Genomic DNA, 9,878 nt, shown 5'->3' with positions numbered 1-9,878 from the left:
TCCAGATTGTGCAATTGGCAGGGATACCTCTGTTGCAATAACTGTGTCAAGGATAATCCTTGGAGATGCCTTAATGGGAAAAATTCACATGTTACAGGTCCAGTAGAAGTCGTCAGGTACCCAATTCCCTAACAAGGTTGTTTGCTTACTCTCTGTAGTTCTCCTTTGTGGCCTGAAGACAGGGTGCAGAAAGGATCAGGGTTTTCTGCCTAGAGCCAGGGCACTCCCTGGGGATAGGTCCCTAGGAGAGTGCTTGTTGCAGCAGGCAAAGACAGTAAATTGCATCTGTTGCAGTACTGCTTCTTACATGGGAATATGTATTACCTCAATACTTGCAAAGAATGTTGAAGCTTGTCCTGTTCTATTGAGATCTACTGCCTGTTATACAGTTACTCTGAATGAATTCTCTCTTATTGTACCCAGTTTTGATACAGTCTTTTAGTCATGGTTGTGCATGGTGCAGTAAGGGACAACAGGCTTGGTGTTCTGGGTGTTGATGTCCAGTTTGTCACTGGTGATCTTCATCTTAATTTCGGATGCATTAAAGCACAACAGAAACTGCAAACATACTATGTGGGAGCCAATTATCTGGATAGAGATGCATGACTTATGACAAGGCATAAGAAGCAGTGTGCATAATGCAGACCTAGGGCTCATTAAGTTTTTCTTAAAATGCTTTTGTGCCTGTTTGCACTTAAATAGGTAGATTTCTCATGGGTGACTACCATAGCCCCTAAACAGTCTCTCTGTAATTAATAAAAGCTTATATGATGTATGTGCAGTACTTATTGATAACTTCTAACTTCAGCCTCTTTTGATGCAGGCTACTACCAAAGATTGTGGATCCCATGGATTGTTCCACCTAATAGTCACATGGTTCAAAGACAGAGAACAAATAATGACGATTGCTTCAGGATACTTTTCATAAATGCTCTAACATCTCCATGACTGCTACACTACCAATAATAACAACCTATCTCTGATGTATTTTGTATTAAAAAGGATAAGAATAAGGCAAAACTGGAGACAGGTGCTGAACACCAGAATTAGAGCTTTGGAGGAATGTGGCTGCTGGGTAGACAACATGAGGATTTCAGAGGGCCTGTTGTATGCAAAAACTGTACACTCCTGTTCGTTCTGTATACTGAGGACAGAATGGTCCATGTGGTGTGTGGTATTTCTTCTCCAAAAGCTATGCTTGAATGGCCAGAGCATGCTGTAGGTGCAAGCATGAGATGGGCAATTAGCCAAGTGGCACAGCTTCTATTACACGTGTTGTGGAAAACAGGGTAACAGTTCAGTTGTGTTTGGCTGGTTGCCTCCAGGTTTAAGCAAGCTGGCCATTGCAGAAGATATAGATGGACCTGCAGCATGCTGTCTCTTGCATCCTTTCACAATCCCTGTGACTGATGGCAGCAACAGCAGTCACCCTGTAACAATTTCAAAGGTGGTAGAGTGGCAAGGCACAAAAAAGTGCAGGTTGCTCATTGCATCATTGCTTAGTGCCACAAAACCCAGCTTCATAAAAATATAAATTGATCCAAGAAAAACTGGTGCATTATCCATGCTTGCAGAACCAATATAGATATCGGGACATGGAGATTAGAAGTATGAAGAAAATGGCACTTGGAAGTTTTTCACATACACAGCAAAACAGCTTTTGCTGCAGAAATGCAAAATGCATTAGTCATTAAGAATATATACTGCACATTTCCAGTCACCTACAGCTATTCCTGGAAATACACAACAGGATCAAAAAAGAAATAACATTCAAGCTGTGAAATACTTTACTGAAATGTCTCAAGATTTTAAAGGAAATTAAAAGATTGTAACAATCAAACTCAACTCTTGCCGAATGTAAGAATAAAACAGTTTGGTAATTCTTAAAATTAGCTCCACTAATTAATTTGCAGGCATAAAACTCTCTTAAGATACCTATGATTGTGAGAAGTTGCTTTTCACAATGAAATGGTTTGTTCTTATACCTAAGCTATTACTTTAACTCATGCTTTAGAGAGGTTGTTGGGGGACATTCAAGGAAAAGCATGTAACTGCTTTTCCATTATTACAGAGAGACACTGCTTGCTTTCTCAGGAACTGCTTATGAGCATGATGTTTTAGATCTACTTGTTGAAGCAGAACATGTATTTTTTGGTAAAAGCATTAATTTTTTTATAAAATATATTAACAACGGTGACTGTTAATATTGTCCTTGCTTTTTTTCGTTCTCTTGTAAGACCTTATGGAATGGATAAAAATTTTAATTCTATTACAGAAGTAAAACCCTTTTTGGCATTTTGTAAGTCAATGATGATATTCTGTTAGTAACTGCCTTTTCAGTAATGTGGTGGTCTAAATTCTGAATTCTATTATTTTACATCTGCAGCAACTGAAAGTATATTTTTTTATAAACAGCAAACTTCACCTCATAAAAATTCATTACATAAGGGCATAAACAAGTACTTTTCCTTGCAGTCATTGGCAGTAAGTGATTCATCAGTTTTCCACAGAAAACCAATTTCATTGCAGATGTTCTGCAGACTCCCTGAATTGTAGAATCATCTCATCCAATCCCAGCACAAGGAATGTAGGAATTTTTTTAAAGGGTGGAAAAAAGGCTGTGCTTAGTCTTTTTAATAGGATTGAATATCATTTGCTGTCTCATCAGTTTTGTGAAATAACCATAAAGTAATCAGCTTGCCATTCTTTCCTTCCCTGTACAGGCTATCAACTTACTCACAATGCTGATTTCATAGCAAGTGCATAAGTGAATAAGTTGCAGGAGAGCAAAATCTTCCTTTGAGGTTAAACAAAATGTAACTGGGTTACATAGTTGTCTCTCCTTCTTTTCTTCATTTTTTCTCTTCTCCTTAATTTCTTTTTCCTTGCTTTTTTCATTCCTTTCTTCCATTCTTTCCTTCTTGTTTTATACTTCAAAATATAGAACTTTCCCATAGTAATCAGCCACTAATTATCATTGTCCAACAAACTTGCCCTTTTTCTTCCTGATTTTTTTTTAAATTAGAGTTTATTTTTCTAAGAACCAGTAATTAACTGGTTAATTCAATTCTGTTTTTTCACAATGAGCCAGAAATAAAGGATAGACCTAAAAACTACTTCTTGCTAGTGTGTGCAATTTTGTTTAATTCTGTTCTGTATAACATATATAATCCACCCTACTATATTTCCACTGCATTAACTTATGTAGACACAAAATTCAATTCTGATAGCTGAAGGATGAAAAGGAGACAAAGGAATATATTAAGATGAAAGTGAAAACGTATGGAGAAAGTTTGAAGAAGAGAAACCAGAAAAGTAGCTGGCAATCAGCAGGAATGAGAAAGAGATTTTTTTTCCAGGAGAAGGAATTAATTTTATTGATATCTCCAAGAGGGTGTTGAATTTAGCCCATAGAGAAGAAGCTGATAGTACTAAAATGCACATTTGGTAAATGTTCATTACAGCTTTAAGTCTTTCTGTAACTCTTCTATTCCCCATTTTGTTTTCTCCGTTGGTACTGTTCTTAACATAGTTTAGAGAGAACATTCCTCCAAACCTGTAAATCAGTTAACTAAAACTGACAAGATCCAATCATAAAATTAAAGAATTGTTTAATTTGTAAAAGACCTCTAAGATCATCAAATCCAACTGTTGTCCTACCACTGTCAAGTCCACCACCAAACCACGTCCCCAGGTACCACATCTACAGGTATTATATATCTCCAGGATGATGACTCAACCACTTCCATGGCAGCCTGTTCCAATGCTTGACAATCTTTTGCATAAAGAAGTTTTTCGGCCAGGTCCTCATATCCTATCACTTGTTGTTCAGACAAAGAAACTACCCCTACATCCCACCTCGCCACAGCTTCCTTTTAGGGAGTTGCTGAGGTCAAAAAGTTCCCCCCTGAATTTCCTATCCCTCAGACTATACAACCCCAGCTTCCTCAGCTGCTCCTCATAAGACTTGGGCTCCAGACACCTCACCAGCCCTGCTGCCTTTCTCTGGACACACTCCAGCACCTCAATGTCTTTTTTGTAGTGAAGGGCTCAAAATTGAGTGTAGGACTTGAGGTGTGGCTTCACCAGTTCCAAACACAGGGCAATGATCACTGCCTTTGTCCTCCTGGCCACGCTCTTCCTGCCATAAGCCAGGATGGCATTGGCCTTCTTGGTCAGTCAGGCACACTGCTGGCTCATGTTCAGCCAGCTGTCACTTGTCGCCAGAGAGAAGAGATTGGTGCCTGTTCCTTAACTCTCCCTTCAGTGTCAACTTCTCCAGCCTGAACAGACCAAGTGACCTCAGCTGCTCCTCAAGGCTCTTCAAAGGAGGGCATCTTTTTTGCCCTCCTTTGGATACTCTTTAACAGCTTAATGTCTTTCTCATATTCTAGCACCCAAACTTACACGCAGGACTCAAGGTGAGGCTGCATCAGCAGGTAGGATAAGGTCAAATGGGACCTGCCTGTTACAAATGCGTGCTGGATCAGCCTGATGCTCTGATTGTCCTGCATGTGCCATGTGATGGCACTCAAGATGATCAGCTCCATGATCTTCCCTGGCACTGAGGTCAAGCTGACAGACCTGTAGTTCCCCAGGTCCCTTTTCTGTCCCTTCTTGGAGATGTGTCACATTTGCCAACCTCCACTGAACAGGGACCTCCCTGAATCCAGAAATGCTGGTAAATGATTGAAAGTGTTTCAATGCACATTTCCTTATCTTGTATGTATAATGCCTTATCTTGTATCTGTAGACAAAAAAATAGTATGTAATTTGATGTTGAAAATGAATGGTGAAAGTCCTAAAAAAGAAGCCTTTGTTCAAAGTTTGAGAAAACGAAAATACAGATCCAACTGACTTTTTTTGACCAGATCAGATACAGGAGTTCAACATTTAACAGGAGTGCAACATTTAACAGCTATGCTATACTACATCAGAAACTGAACCTGTCTGGGTTTTTTGGTACTCTGGCCAGTATACATGGCACAGTTCCCATCTATGTTAGTAAATTCACTACCCATCATAAAAAGATGGCTTTAAATGCTTGAGCCCAACTGAGTGTATTTATGTCTATAAACAACCACAGAGAGTTAATTTCGAAGTCATTTCAAATGGTAAGTATTCTCCATGTATTGCAAGTATTCTCAGATTGTCCAGTGTCACTGAGCTCAATAGTAGATAAAAACAGACAGAATGCATGCTGCCTTCTTCCACTAACCCCCACTAAAAAAAAAAAAAGTCAGTAGAATTAAGGAATCATAAAAGCAGCATCAGTTTCAACTTTGACATCATTGGTGCTGCAGAAGGATCTGTGGGTACCCCAGCATGCTCTCTACTTCTTTATTGCTTCTCCGGTTCATTTCTTTCCCAGGCAGAATCCATGCATGGTTTCCCTCCTGTGACTGTTAGAATAAGCAAAGGAGCTCAAACTGCCCATATTTCCAGGCTAGAATCCATGGTTTCTTAAAAACAGTGCCACAGAAATAGTCTCTTCATTCCCATTCACGTTCTTTCTCTGCAAAGACAATGGGGCAAAGCCTAGACTGGGTTTAAGCATGACTTAAGAGCCTGTCTCCTAGGCTCTTTCTGTCTAAACTTATATCTGGCTTCAAACCACACAGGACTATGATGTTGGCTGTCTCAACAAAGAAAAAAATAATTTGTCATATCTCCTAGAGGATAGTGCACTCAGGCTATCTGTATTTGCCCTATTCATATTTAGAAACAAAAGCTTGAGCCCATACTAAAGCCTATGCAGGCTTTCACTTCTTCAAAAATCTACAGAATTTTTCCTGCATGTCTGTATTAAATAGTGTTGTAAACAATATGGATGACTAGCAAATTTAAATTCAAGAACAGGATCAGATTCTTAATTTCACAGCTTTTTTACATAGAAAGGATGAACACTGATGTTGTCATTAGTCCTGCTTTCTCCTTGTGTATCCATAAAGATGGAGCTATGGAGTAAGTGCAAACAGCACAAACAGATCTGTTCAGCCCTAAATTCAAGTGTGGTGAAAAATGAGAAATTGCACCCTGATAGCAAGGAAGAATGGGTTTCTTCATATGTAAGTTTTTACACATATAAAGATATATGGTGGTTTATGAACTATTATTTTTAAGATCTACTCTTGTAGAATTACAGACTTCCCTCTTCTGAAAGCAGTGCAGCTGTCCCACAGGGTGCCAGAGATTGTAAGATCAGGCACCTAAGGAGAAGAGTTTACACAATTTTGTAAGAATGAGCTGTGACAGAACAAGAAAATATGTTCCAGGAGAAAAAAAAACTATAGATATATGGACAAAATAAAAAGAAGAGTAAGTAATTTCAGAGAAAAGCTTAAGGAGGACTTGGAAAAGGAGAAGGCACTTGGCAACTGGGGACAAGAAAATTTACCTCATGCAGCCACTTGGATTGAGGAGAGCAGCATGTAAAATGAAGAAAAGTTGATTCTTACTGAGGTATTGAAAAAACCTTTTGAATTAAGTTTTTCCTTTAAGATGCCTTGCTGGAGTTTTCTGTGTGAGAAACAATCATCCTGCTAACTGCAGGCTCCAAGTGAATATGGGGTTTATGTGGGAAAAGATTTTTCTTTCTATGATATAGGTTACACTGACATGTAGAATGGAAGTTTAATACTGTACTTCATCATTAGTCCAATGAAATTACAGATATCAGCTCCTTTAACAAATTAAAGTTATACCACATTGAGAAAAGGATTAAACCACGTGCAGAATTAGGGTTATCTTCACTCCTTTCTGGCCGTAGACCATAGAAATTAAAAGGACACGTTGGAGAAAGTTGCTAGGAGACTGTAATCACAAGTGTCAGAATAATACATTTTTATTTAAAATAGGAAATGTTGATTAATGAACATACTTAACAGATAATGAGTAAAGGTATTGAAAGCATCTATGTTCAACCAAATTTCAGGTGAAACATTTAATTTATATGTTGAAAAGCCATTGAGAATTGAAAGTATTCAAGGTAAAGCTAACCAAGTCAAGCAGTTAAAACTGAAGGACACGACAATTTCAGGAGTACTTGATTAGAAGCCTCTAGATACTAAGAAGCAAGAGAAAATGTTTCCAATGTGTAAACCCAATAAGTGTAAATCCAAAGGACAAAAGAGGAAATTATTTAGCTTTTAGAGTCTCATGTAGGCATGTTGTAGAAACTAAGGTAAGATGGACAACTGCTTTGGAAGCAATGAGTTGATTTAAAGGTAAGATACTGGAGAAGATGTTGTATATGTAGCACATTAAAATGAGAGAAAACTAAGCAATGAATTAAATTAAAGGTAAAGCAACTTCCGCCTAAATGAAAAGGTAACTTTTTAAAGCATAAACAAAAGGGTCCTAGGATTTATCATGGCAAAACCTCCAGTGTCCACATGTTGACTTCATTTGTGTCAATTTAAACAGGTATTACACCCTGAAAACACTAGCATGATATTTTGCACGCAAGATTTATTATCCTTCGGATCTTGGAACCAGGAGTCCAAGTTTGTTACATAGCTTGGAATCTAAAACTATGAGACACTGGCTCTCCTCTCTCACGTTGAGGTGTAAGTGGTAATGCATAATAAGCAGTTTACTGTGATGACCATCTCTGCTTCAGGAACATAGAATGAGTTGTGTCCTTATTGATTCATGTCAGTGTCAAGGAAACCAGTCAACGAGATTGTCCATCTAAACCAAGTAAAATAATTTGACTGCCAGGAAGAAATTGCTTCCTATATGTCTATAGACACCTGCAGAAGACAGGAAATGACATACTGGTCCAATGTCTGACTGCTGATCACTCAGCCTACTAGTAACAACAAAATCTTATGCTAGATACAAATCTTGCTAAGTCTTCTGGGAAAAAAGTCTATAGTAACAGAACAGGAGTCACAAAATGCTCTTGAAATAATGGTAGTTTGAAATAAACATTCCATCTTAAATGTAGAATAATCATAAAGCAATAAAGTATTTCTGTGGTGGTTTTACATGATAAATAATAAATCTAGACATTTCTTTTTACCAAGCCATCACTTCACTAATTCTAAACTAACTATTTCTAATTAAGTATTGTATGAATATCTTTATATCTAAATACTTATTATTTCTAATAAGCAAGAGTAGCTGCATGCAATGAGAAAATAGTCATGCCTAAAACAAATTGCAGGAAAAATACATTTTTGGTGATGTTAGCTGAAATGACAGCTTATACAGAGACAGTGTAATTTGAAAGAGTGCTTCATTTCATAAAAAAGAAAATTAAAGCTACTTTAATAATCAGTTCAAATTTGAGGAAGAATATAAGAAACACAATGTACAACTGATAGTTTGTCCTCTATCCAGTAAAATAATACAGTTAGGAAAAAAATATTCTGCTAATTTGTACTGGAGAACAGCAAATGTGCCTTATGTGTACAGAAAAAAAAAAGACTGTAGCAATAGTTTGTACATCTGAAGTTTATAGATGCTTCCATTAACAGTTCCAAGCCTTTTTGCTTTTTACTTAACCATTTTATTTCTGATCTGAATAAGGGCTCCTGGGCAAATGGGAAAGGGCTGACACTACAGATTCCTCTCTTGAACTGTGCTTTTATCACCTACCAGAAAGAAAAGCGAATAAGAAAAAAATTACTGTTTATTATTTTATGAGAGAAATTAAAAACAATACCAAAACATATTTGTTTGAACTCTGATAGTATCACTATTTAGTCATCTTTATATGGTATGATATTATTCTGGATTGCTTATTTTGTTTCTATTCCAATTTAATTTAACACAGTCTTGAATCTGTATATTAGTTAATGAATCCAAACTCACCAGAATTACAACATGAATAAGCGCCAACAACTAGCAAAAATAATGAATTTCTATTGTGTAAAGGAAAAAACAAAGTAAAACTCTGTATAAATTATTGCACTCTCTTTCCTCCTGCACCTTAGACGACTTGTTTGCTGAAATACTGAATTTCTGCTGAAATGCAGTTTCCTCTTTTCAGGAACCTTAGGGCAGCAGTTACTGGATAAATTTGTTGTTTAAATCATAGTTATCATATGGGGTCGGAAAACAGATATGTAGAAATTAATAGCTTCCTAGGAACATATGAGGGAGAACTTATTTTAAACTTTATATTCACAAAGAAAAGACTAAATAATAAATAAATGTAATTAGTTCTCAAACAGAAACAATGAGGCTCTATAAATATGTTCACAAAAGTACTTCAGCACCTAAATCCAAGAGAATGATCCACTATTAGGGTGGACTATGTTGGCACCCTGATTTCTACCAATAATGTTATTACTACTGCAAATTTCTTAGCTATGTCTTAGTCTGGTACTATGCACATCCCAAAGAACTGCTGCTTGGGGAGAGCAGAGCATGACAATGTCCAGCTTGTGTCTAGGAGAATTTGGGGTTTATAAAGCAACCATCCTATCACCTGTGTCTCCTGAAAGGTGTGTTTCAGCAATCAGCCACCAGGATCCCAAAACATGCATTGACAACTGTCACATATGAAACACAGAAAGAGGCAGTAAGAGATGCACCTGCCTATATCCATATTTTTAATAGAACAACAGGTAGAAGTGAGAGATTTGCTTTCTGTAATGGAATTTCAACTCACACATACCTGTGAGGAGACAGCACCAGCTTTAGATTAGGCTGCAGGAGAGACAGCAGTCAAAGATGTAAGAGTTTATAGCATCTAGATGTGTTCTTTTAATTATCTGTTTCTTTTCTGTGTATGTTCATCACTGTGCTTTCCACTGGGAGAAAGTTATCCCTTTTTTTTCAACTAAAAAGGTAACAAAGTAATAAATTTGCAGAACTACTTTGTCAATTAATATATCTTCTTCCTTCTTCTTCTGTTCATTGCTTGT

This window comes from Passer domesticus, chromosome 1 (genome assembly GCF_036417665.1).
Source record: "Passer domesticus isolate bPasDom1 chromosome 1, bPasDom1.hap1, whole genome shotgun sequence".
In the NCBI taxonomy this organism is placed as follows: domain Eukaryota; kingdom Metazoa; phylum Chordata; class Aves; order Passeriformes; family Passeridae; genus Passer; species Passer domesticus.
This window is presented reverse-complemented; position numbering follows the sequence as displayed.